The sequence below is a fragment of the Leuresthes tenuis genome, unplaced genomic scaffold (genome assembly GCF_036924035.1).
Source record: "Leuresthes tenuis unplaced genomic scaffold, fLeuTen1.0.hap1 SCAF_18, whole genome shotgun sequence".
In the NCBI taxonomy this organism is placed as follows: Eukaryota; Metazoa; Chordata; class Actinopteri; order Atheriniformes; family Atherinopsidae; genus Leuresthes; species Leuresthes tenuis.
In genome coordinates, this window is record NW_027325372.1 from 25,119,625 (window position 1) to 25,130,024 (window position 10,400).

The 10,400-nt window shown below is 40.3% G+C and overlaps 1 non-coding gene across 1 annotated transcript; it reads left to right on the forward strand.

The window, feature by feature from the left end:
• Nucleotides 1–9,494: 9,494 nt before the first annotated feature.
• LOC140275851 (U2 spliceosomal RNA) lies at nucleotides 9,495–9,685 on the forward strand. The gene has a single exon (XR_011908561.1). It is a non-coding gene; the product is annotated as a U2 spliceosomal RNA (small nuclear RNA).
• The last annotated feature ends 715 nt before the right edge of the window (nucleotides 9,686–10,400 follow it).

Consider the following 10,400-nt stretch of genomic DNA (forward strand, 5'->3'; position numbering starts at 1 on the left):
TCCTTCACTCAAACCAAGTTAAAATTGCTTTGTCCTTTTTATTTATCCACGTCTAAATAGCTTTAAACAAAAAAGAACGTAGTACTTTGCAGGATAGGAAAGAACAACACTAAACCTTTTCAGGAATCCGAGAATAAGCTTCTTTTGACGAGTTCTACACAATTTCGGATTTTGATATAAAATGAATTCCTTCACTCAAACCAAGTTAAAACTGCTTTGTCCTTCATATTTATCCATGTCTAAATAGCTTTAAACAAAAAAGAACGTTGTACTTTGCAGGATAGGAAAGAACAACACTAAACCTTTTCAGGAATCCGAGAATAAGCTTCTTTTGACGAGTTCTACACAATTTCGGACTTTGATATAAAATGAATTCCTTCACTCAAACCAAGTTAAAACTGTGTTGTCCTTCATATATATTTCGGAATAGGTTTCAACAAAAAAGAAAGTATTACTTTGCAGTATACAAAAGAACAACACTAAACCTTTAGGAGAGAATAAGCTTCTTTTCACGAGTTCTACAAAATTTTAGATTTTGATATAAAATGAATTCTTTCACTCAAACCAAGTTAAAACTGATCTGTCCTTCATGTTTTTGCATGTCTAAATAGGGTTCAGGCATAAAATTCTTCATATTACCCTGTATGAGAAAGAAGCATACTTGTGATGGAGCAATACACTCCTTTTGGGTAACCTAAACTGATGGTTGGGGAGGAAAGTTAGAAGAACAATCAACTATACCCAAAAACAGATGACGTGATGAGCGGGCAATATAACTCTGTGTTTTTGCTTCAGTGATAAGAGCAACTCTGTATTCTGTATTGTGTTGTTCTCTCTTTCAAGATATTATTGTTTAAGCCTCTTATCTCCTCAGAAGAAAATAACTGACTCTGTGCGTTACTAAATTTCCACCACAATTTTGGCGTCACGAACAGGATCCCTCGACTGGTGTCTCTGGACCGGACCGCAGTGCATGGCCAGCCTGGACTGAAGTAGCTGTTTCCCGCCTCATACCTCCAAGGCCTTTTCTGAGAGAAAGGACTGGCAGGTCCTTTTCCTGAATACCAGCGCTGGGATCATTTTTTAAATATGATAGTCTGAGACGATAGGACTGCCTTTTAGTTTTTATTTGAATAAAAGAGGGTTTCCCGGTTGTGTCATTAGTGACACAGAGATTTCATGGGTAAGTGAAACTTTTGAAGCAGTCCGAAGAAGTGTGAAGTACTCCGAAGAAGTGTGAGTACAGATTAAGGTCCTCATTGGAGACGTCCTTTGAGTGAAGGAATATATTTCCCCATTCCAAGTCTGAGAATGGGCAACAGTAGGTCTCAGACTTTTGACCCTAAGCATGATGAAATGAAAAAGAAATATGGTCCAGAGGTTTTCCACCTGAAGGTTCTTTTAGTATGTTAGAAATAAGAAAATTAGAAGAAAAGTTTTGCAAATATGAGAAAGAGATGAAGCAAAAAAAAGAAAATTAAGTTTAAATAAGAAGTAAGAAAGGTATAGAATGTTGGAAAAAATAAAGTGTATTAAGAGAAAGAAAGGAAAATGTTAAACAACTGCCATGACGGAATGATGATAATAATTTAGTATGTGGACGAAAAGATAATTCAGCTCTGATTAAGACTGAATCTTCTTTTAAACCACCACCATATTCCACTGATAACACTTTTTCTCCTTCTGCACCTCTTTACCCCACCCTGAGCGCTCTCGCTGTGCCGGATCCAGACCTGGACTCCTTCCCTCCACGACGCCTGCAACAACAACAGCCAGCCCTGCCACAAGCCTCTGGCTCTCATGAAGAAGGGACTTCTTCCATCTTCCCTCGGGAAGAAATTCCATCATCCTCACAACATCAGTTACATAGGTCTGATGATGAGGAAAAGGAAGACGTTTGGTTCTCCAGCGTACCTGCCCAAGAACTTTTAACGCAAGTGACAAAAATCCTTTACCCACAATCTGGACTTCAGAGATCTAAACGTGAGAAAAAACAAAACCAGATTCAAACCATGCCTATGGTTAAAGTTGCAGTTCCCACTGGACCATTACTGGTTTATCGACCCTGGACTGAGACTGACATCATGGAAGCATAACAATGCTTACCAGATCCAGAGATTTCTGGACCCCATTTTGCTGATGAGTTGCGAGATTTCTGCGCACAATTCTGCCCGACCGGGGTTGAATTGCGTCGCATATTGGCAAAAAAGTTCAAACTGACCGACCTCTGCAAAATAGAGGCCAGTATGCTACAACTGGATTTAACAAAAGGCCTCATGCCAGATGTCGCCACTGAAGTAAAGAACATTTACGTGGGATGGTGTGAGGGTCCTCGTTTGGCTGACGTTCGCCGATATGCTCGCCATGCTCAGAACCAAGTTGAGACGTGTAAGATAGAGGACAAGTGTGAAAAGGAGCTGCATTTGGCAGCCATGACCATGTATTACGCAGTTGGTGTAAACAGAGGACGAGGCCGAAGTCGAAGACGTGGACGTGTGGGAGAGGAGGTCGAAATGGGCCACGCCAGAGCTATGATCCGAATATTTGTTTTTACTGTGGCCAGACTGGACACTGGAAGAAGGACTGCACAGCTGAAAAGTGATGAAATTGAGCAAAAGGCTGACTGAGGGTGGGAGGCAGGTTCTGGACGTCACGCGGCAGCGGAGCCTCCACTAATGGGTGATAGCACAAACACACTCAGACATTTTTCCTGCTCTGTGTAGTGAAGAAACGCTTGCCGACTGTGATTCACGTAGTAAAGTTTTGCATGCTTTTTCCGTCCTAGAGCAAAGATATTTCTCTCAGAATATAGGAACTTATGTTCATCAGTAGTGACGTCAGGGGAGTTTGATTGTCCTCCAAAGTTAAGTGGAAACGACGTTTACTCTATGTCTGCATCAGGCCAGGTTGTGAAGGAGAAAATGACATCGCCCATTGCGTGTGTCACTCCCGATGGGCTCTCCTTCAAACACTCATTTTTGTTATCAGAGTTGTGTCCCATTAACCTGATGGGCTGTGATCTCATGTGTAAATTAGGCATTATTTTAACTTCTACACCAGAGGGTGTTAACGTTATGTTACAGCCTGACAAAGTTTTCACAGCAGTGCAGTTTGATTCATCTGCACTTACATATGCTTATGAGTGGAAACTTCCCAGCTCTCCTTTTTCACAACAACTAGTGGAAGAAGCAAAAGCGTTAGTTTCACCCCTTTCTGATTTCATGCAACCTGCTGATTTGCACTGCACATCACACATTTCTTTGGGGCCTGACAATGACTATGAGAAGAAGTGAAAAAATATGTGCGCCTACTTTATTGGCTGTGTCGCTCACTCCAGAGCAATTCGATTTTTTTAATGTTTCTGGTACTCACCCTCACATTTCCTTGGCCAAACCTACACACTGGCATTGACAAGGTGTGGGAGAGTTTGTTGCTACATGTCAGAAAGAAACAGATTGGACCGTTTCAACTGCTGATCCAAATTTGATGTTTTCTGAACGATTGTCAGCATACAAAAAAACATTTTTGAGTACAATGCATTGTCAAAGAACTGTGGAATTAATTCCTACCACAGAATCACATTTTGAAGCATGTTTTTAATCTGAAAAAGATTTGTCTTCGATACCCATGTTGGCTGAAGTGCCCAATGATCTTTGGGCGAAGAGCAAATATGATGTGGGGTTGTTTATTGTTGAAACTAGATTAGAAGTAGATAAATATGAAGGACAAAGCAGTTTGAACTTGGTTTGAGAGGAATTAATTTTATTGCAAAAATCCGAATTCATGCATAACTCGTCAAATAGATAGTGATGTGTCGTTCGTGAGCGATTCGTTCGATATGAACAAATTTTTTATATGACTCGGGAGTAACGAGTTGTTTCAGTGAGTGATTCGTTCATTTTCATGCAGTACCCTTCCTCACCACATGGCAGGCGGCAGCTTCATAAGCTCAGTCAGCAGGACAGGAAACAGTATTGATTCGTTCATGACTCAACTCCTCGACTGACGGGTCCTCGCACAGGAAACAGTATTGATTAGTTTACGACTCAACTCCTTGGGTCTTCGTTCATTTGTCACGTTTTAAATTCTACGTTTCATTTGACAGGCTGAAGAGCAGTAAGCACAACAGTTCGTTCACAAACCGGATCATTAATCTCATAGACTATTCTACCATCAACAACTTGGAAACCACAATCGACTCTCTAGATGCAGAAAAAGCATTTAATGGAGTGAACTGGAAATTTTTATTCGCAGCATAAAACAAATTCGGGTTTGGGTCACACTTCATCAACTGGATAAGGATATTATATAGCTCCCCAAATGCAAGTGTCAGGACAAATGATCAAACTTCTCCAAGCTTCAGTCTGCAGAGAGGTACAAGACAGGGTTGCTCACTTTCTCCCTCACTTTTTGCTATTTTCATCAAACCTTTAGCAGCTGCTATCAGACAAGATAGAAATATTAAAGGCATCCAACCCCAAAATATTGAGCATAAAATAAGTCTTTATGCTGATGATGTATTATTTTTCCTTCAGAACTCAGAGACGTCTCTCACTCAAACGATCACATTCATAAATAAATTCTCGGCACTTTCTGACTACTCTATCAACTGGTCTAAGACCACAGTTCTGCCCATTAACTGTAGGGTCCAGAATATACCTGCGATCACTTTACAGTCAGGAAATATTAGATATTTAGGCATAAACATTTCCTCCAGGCTCTCAGAGCTAACAAAGCTAAATTATGTGCAATTATTAAAGAGAGTAGAGGACGATCTCTCTCGTTGGAAGTCCTTACCTATATCATTTATGGGGCGAGTTACAACCATTAAAATGATGATACTACCAAAAGTTAACTATTTGTTCTCAATGATCCCCATAAAACCATCTGCTACTTGGTTTAAGTCACTAGATTCATGCATCTCCAAATTTCTGTGGAAAAACAAACATTAGTTTAAAAACCCTACAGAAGACCAAGGACAGTGGTGGATTAGATTTACCTCATTTTCAGCACTATTCCTTAGCCAATAGGTTACAATATATATCAAAATGGTTTAAACCTTGTTGTTGTCACAGTTCCCAGAGACGTTGTAATCGTTGAGGATTCTATATTCACCCCCTCATTAGAGGCACGTGTTGCAGATTGATGACACTGAATCTTCTTCTCTGTTCATTGCTGGCATCATTCCCAGCATCGTAAGTGTTCGTGGCATTGTTAGCCTCTTCTTCTGGATCTTGATATCGAGCATCCTTTTGTATTTCTGGTTTGTAAGTCATCTCTCTTCGTTCACCGGTTTCTTCGTCTCTTTGTCCTTGAGTTTGGTGATTTTTTCTTCTTTTGATGCCTTGACACAGTGTGACAGGTGATACCACGTGGGAGATCCTTTAACTTGGACTGCTGTCCCTGTGCTGCGAAATGGCTGTGCTGCTCAAATGGTCTCTCCTTCATCATATACACAGTTATTTATACATCACCTTCCACCATGAAGCGTTGTCCCTTTTTGTTTCTCTCTTTGTTTTTAAAATGCTGTTATGCATGTCTAAACCAATCCATTAAACTAGATCATTTTGGCAGTAAAGCGATCTACAATGTGCTTGGTCGCAAAGCTGCTCATCTGTGGTAAACAGCTCTTCAGAAAGGCATTCTTCAATTGATTTCACTAATTTTATGTAATAATTTTGTGATTTCCTACAAAACTACACTTCTTCTCCCATCTGTCTGAGTATTTAATATTGTCTGGGTCCCGTTAAAACATGTATTTTTCCCATCAAATTCCTTGTTTGCTTTAAAACAAGTATTCCCCATTTTCTATCCCTTCAGTAGCCAACCAGTTTGTATGGAGTACACTGGAGCAACTTGACTGATCAGTAAAACACTGCTTTTGTTGTCACCGCAAGGCTTCCCCCGTCGGTTGTTTCACTGAGACACTACTGAGTAACTACAACTCAACACAGTTTATACACATAACATTCATATACATACTAACAAACAAACAAACAATAATTTATCGCAATTTTCTCATCTCTGTTTGAACGTACACCCAGGTAAATATTCCTGTAGTCTTCTCATACCGACTATGGACCCATTCATTGTTTAACTTCACTGTTTTGCAAATCCTAATTGAATATTACACATTGACATTGAACTTTACTGGATAAGCAGGTCTTCATTGCATTCAGCAGCCTATATGTGAGCATTTATGTGTAAGCTGTTCTTCTTTGCATTTATCAGCAGCAAGCAATTCTTCACTGCACATGCATATGTAAATAGTAAAACAATTCCAATGTGTTAGCGAAACCTTCTATATCACAGTGGTTTCTAAGGTCTATTTTAAGTTCTTTGCCATCAGTGAGATGACATTGTTTACAAAGTGTGTCAAATTATCACTGAAGATCTTTTCAGGAATTTCAAATCTAGAAATGAGTTATTTTACGCGTGATTTTGCTACTGAGAGTGCATCTGCTTGTGCACATGGAAATATTTCAGACCATTTGGTAAAAACCTCTGTTGTCACTGAGCAGAATCGTTTCCCTTAACATTAATTTAGTTCAATGAAATCTACAAAATAATGAAATAATGAAATCCAAACAAATATGTTGAAAAAAATACACTGGCTTAGGGAATTATCTTCGTTTTGGTCTTAGATTGCCCTGTGGAATGTATTTTGCACGTATTTGACCGTCTGGTCATTCATACGAGTCTATTGTAGATGGCAATTGAATAACATCTAATAATGCTAAAATATTTGTGGTTTATACATTTAGCTGTGGATGTCAACATACCTGTTTTTCCAATGCTGTGTTAACACATGTACAGTTGAGAAGGCATACTGACTGTCAGTGTAAACGTTAACAACCTTTTTGTTATTTAATTTACAAGCTTCAGTTAAAGCTACCAATTCGACTGCTTGAACAGAGTAATTTTTTGGTAGTGGTTGTTTTAAGAAAACTTCAGTTTCTGTTACTACTGCAAATCCTGTAGCATTTGTGCCATCAGGGTTTTTTTCCTTGATCTGTTGAATAAATATAGTTATTTCTGCATTTTCATAACGTATATCAGTTAAGTCTGGCCTGGGTAAAACACTGATGGTTATTTCTGACATGCAATCATGAGGCTTTCCATCTGTGGGGTAGGTAGCAGTGTGGATGGATTAAGTGTAGCACATCTCTCGACAACAAGGTGTGGCTGTGAAAGAAGAACTGTTATGTAGGAGAGATGTCTGGTAAAGATATTTTGTTAAGTAACCATATCACAGCCACTGCATGAGGTACCTTAAGTGTTAATGGGTGAAATAACACCATTATTGTTGATGCCTGCACTTCTGGCCATTGATTCAAAAGTACAATCTCGTCCCTTTTTCCCCCTTTCAGTGGACACTGGCCCCTAATTACCGCAATTCAGCAGGGGGTCTTTCATTAGGAGTACTGGACTCCCCCGTGCACGGTTTCAGCTCCGACCCTGGACAGCAGAAAAAACGTTGAGATCTGGTTTGAGGACCCAATTGTTGAGAAAAGTCTCTCAATGAGACTCAGAGTTGCTGGAGTCAGTTAATGCAAAGGTTTAATCTTGCAGCAAGTTCAAGAATGTGTGTGTGTATGGGTGTATGTGTGCGAACGTGTGTGAGTTTGTGTGTGTGAGAGTTTAAAGAACCTGTTATCCACAGGCAGGTCTTAACTAGTATGGCACGGGTCCAGCCTCTCTCATCTTTTTTGGAAGGTCCAGCGCTCGGCCGTAACCCTTCTGTCTGTTCGGACTCTCACATACATTCGGTTAATCATAGAAAAACGAGAACAAAACTTTTTAGCCCCTTAAATTCATAAAACAGACATGGTGCAGTTATTTCCATTCTAGAAAATAAGAGTGATCACCACCATTCCTATAAATTCTGGATATTCTAACAATCTGAATCTTTTTTAAATGTTCGATGAAGCCCTTTGCTGTTCTGTTTAGAGACTCAGCTGATCATAAACCAAGTTTTGCTCTTGAACCAAGCTTCTAAACTCTTCACCTTTTTCATTTCTCAGTTAGTATTCACTTTAAAACTGATTAAAAGAAAAATTAAATGAATGCCTATCAACAAATGTGGGATCTAAACTCTAGTGCTTCCTCTAAAATAATTTCCTTTCTCAATTCAGAAATGTGTGTGTGTAAGTCACACACCCGTGACACCAAAACGGCTTTCTTTTCTCTCTTTTCTCTACACTCTGCACTGTGAGCACACACAACAAATCAGAAAGGCTTTTTTCTCTCTTTTCTACATTATGGACTGTGGGGACACAAAACCGCTCTCTCTCTCTTTTTTTTTTTTTTGATTATGTGCAGGGGCGTTGTCTCACGTATTAGATTATGCTTAAGATACGAATGGGTTTATCAGTCACATCAGAATCCATACATACTGATCCTCCCGTAATAAAATGGTCGGATCTTATCAAACACACTTTGTTTCTTGTGACAAGTCAGCGAAACAGCGTATACACGTCAAGACACTGAATCAAGTTTGTCACAAGAACTCATAAGTTTGGCAGTATTGCTCTGCCGTCAGCAATCATACACCCATTTTATTTTCATGAGACATGTGCAGGCACCTGTTCATCTAATGTTCTATCACTATGAATTAGTTTATCTATTATCAATAAGGATACTTCTACAACTACTATCAAAGTATGTCCGGACTTCTTATGTTGTCAGTTGCTATATATGAATAAGTGGGTTGCTACTGAAAAGCATTAAGCATGTCACACAGCCCAAACATGTAACATTCAACAGGACACTTACACAACACATTCAAATCAAACAGTCAGACAACATACAAGAACCTATACCCCAGCCGGCATTGCTCCCTGCCTATTTTACTACAACTCACTATGTGTGTGCACACCTTTATTCACAAACTCTTCAACTTATACTCTTTTACTGAAGCTGCTACAGCTCGATTGGCCAAATACCCTTAGATCCTATTTCGGTGAATTTAACATCTGCCTTGCATGTAACAGATTAGCGGTTTAGCAGTTTTAGTTTAGTTTGAGTGAAGGAATTCATTTTATAGCAAAATCCGAAATCGTGAAGAACTCATGGAAGTAAGCTTATTCTCGGATTCCTGAATCTTTAGATTTGCTCTTTCTTTTACTGCAAAGTACAACATTGAGCAGCACTAATGAGTTGTTTCTATTTTTGGCAGGCTTTACCTTTGCGGATAAAGCCCTTTCTGTCTGTGCAAAAGAAATCTTGTTACTGTGCAGAGTGACTTCTCTGAGTAGAGTCGCCTTACTTGTTGCGACTGTGCCGATGTTCGAAGCTGGAGTGCAAAGTTGTTGCTTGAATGGTGCTCGCTGGAGCGTGCGGTAGTGTAAAGTTATACCATTTAAAAGGGCTGAAGAGTGCTCAGTGCAGCGGGTGGGCGGAGGTGCAAAGTGACACTATGGCCATAAAAAGAACACCGCTACAAGTGCGCATTGTGCCAGGAAGGGCCCTCGGACGTGAACCAGTGGACAGTTATCGCTTCTCGGCCTTTTGGCTAAGATCAAGTGTAGTATCTGTTCTTATCAGTTTAATGTCTGATGTGTCCTCTATGCGAGGACTACATATTAAATGGATTTTTATCAATAGGAGTTGAAAAAGGAGCTTGCTCCGTTCACTCCAAGCATCGACCCGGTACTGCAGTGCCGCTGGGAACGGTGCGCTCTCCTCTGCTCTTGTGAAAAAGCAAACAGCGGCGCAGGATGGAAGTTTCAGGGAGCCCAAGATGAAACTTTCTTTTAGTCTGCTGAGAAAAGAGAGTGAATGCGAAGTAGACTTTAACACGGCTCTGTGAGCGAGCCGAGTGCGGGCTAACCAGGAGAATTGCTTGAAAGAAACGCGACACACCGAATGAGCGGTCAGAACAAAGCCTCAATACGGTGTTCCTGTGGTGTTTTTATAAAATGCGGTGAAAAAAAAGGTGTGAATGCCCCATAGAAAACTAAAAGGTGGAGCGGAAGTGTTCGGCTGCAAGAAGGTGTGAATGTCCGACTATATTTGGTGAAAAGCAGGTGAAGCAAGGTCTGAATGCCCAACCTTACATCATCAAAAGCGAGATCAGAGGTTTTTGGCTGCAAGAAGGCCATAGTTTGCCAAAAGTGGGTAAGGTGCGAATGACCGACTAAATATCAACAAAAGTGGGGGCGGAGGTCTTCGGATGCAAGTGGGTGTGAATATCCCACCATAGAAGTATGGTGGAGAGGAAGCTGTGAATGGCCGACCAAAGTTTGCAAAAAGCTGGTGAGAAAAGGTGCGAATGTCCAACCATACATGATCAAAACAGGGAGCGGAGGTGTTTGGCTGCGACAAGGTGTGAATGTCCACCCATAATTAATGAAAAGCGGGCAACAAGTAGGTTCGAATGCCCAACCATACATCATCAA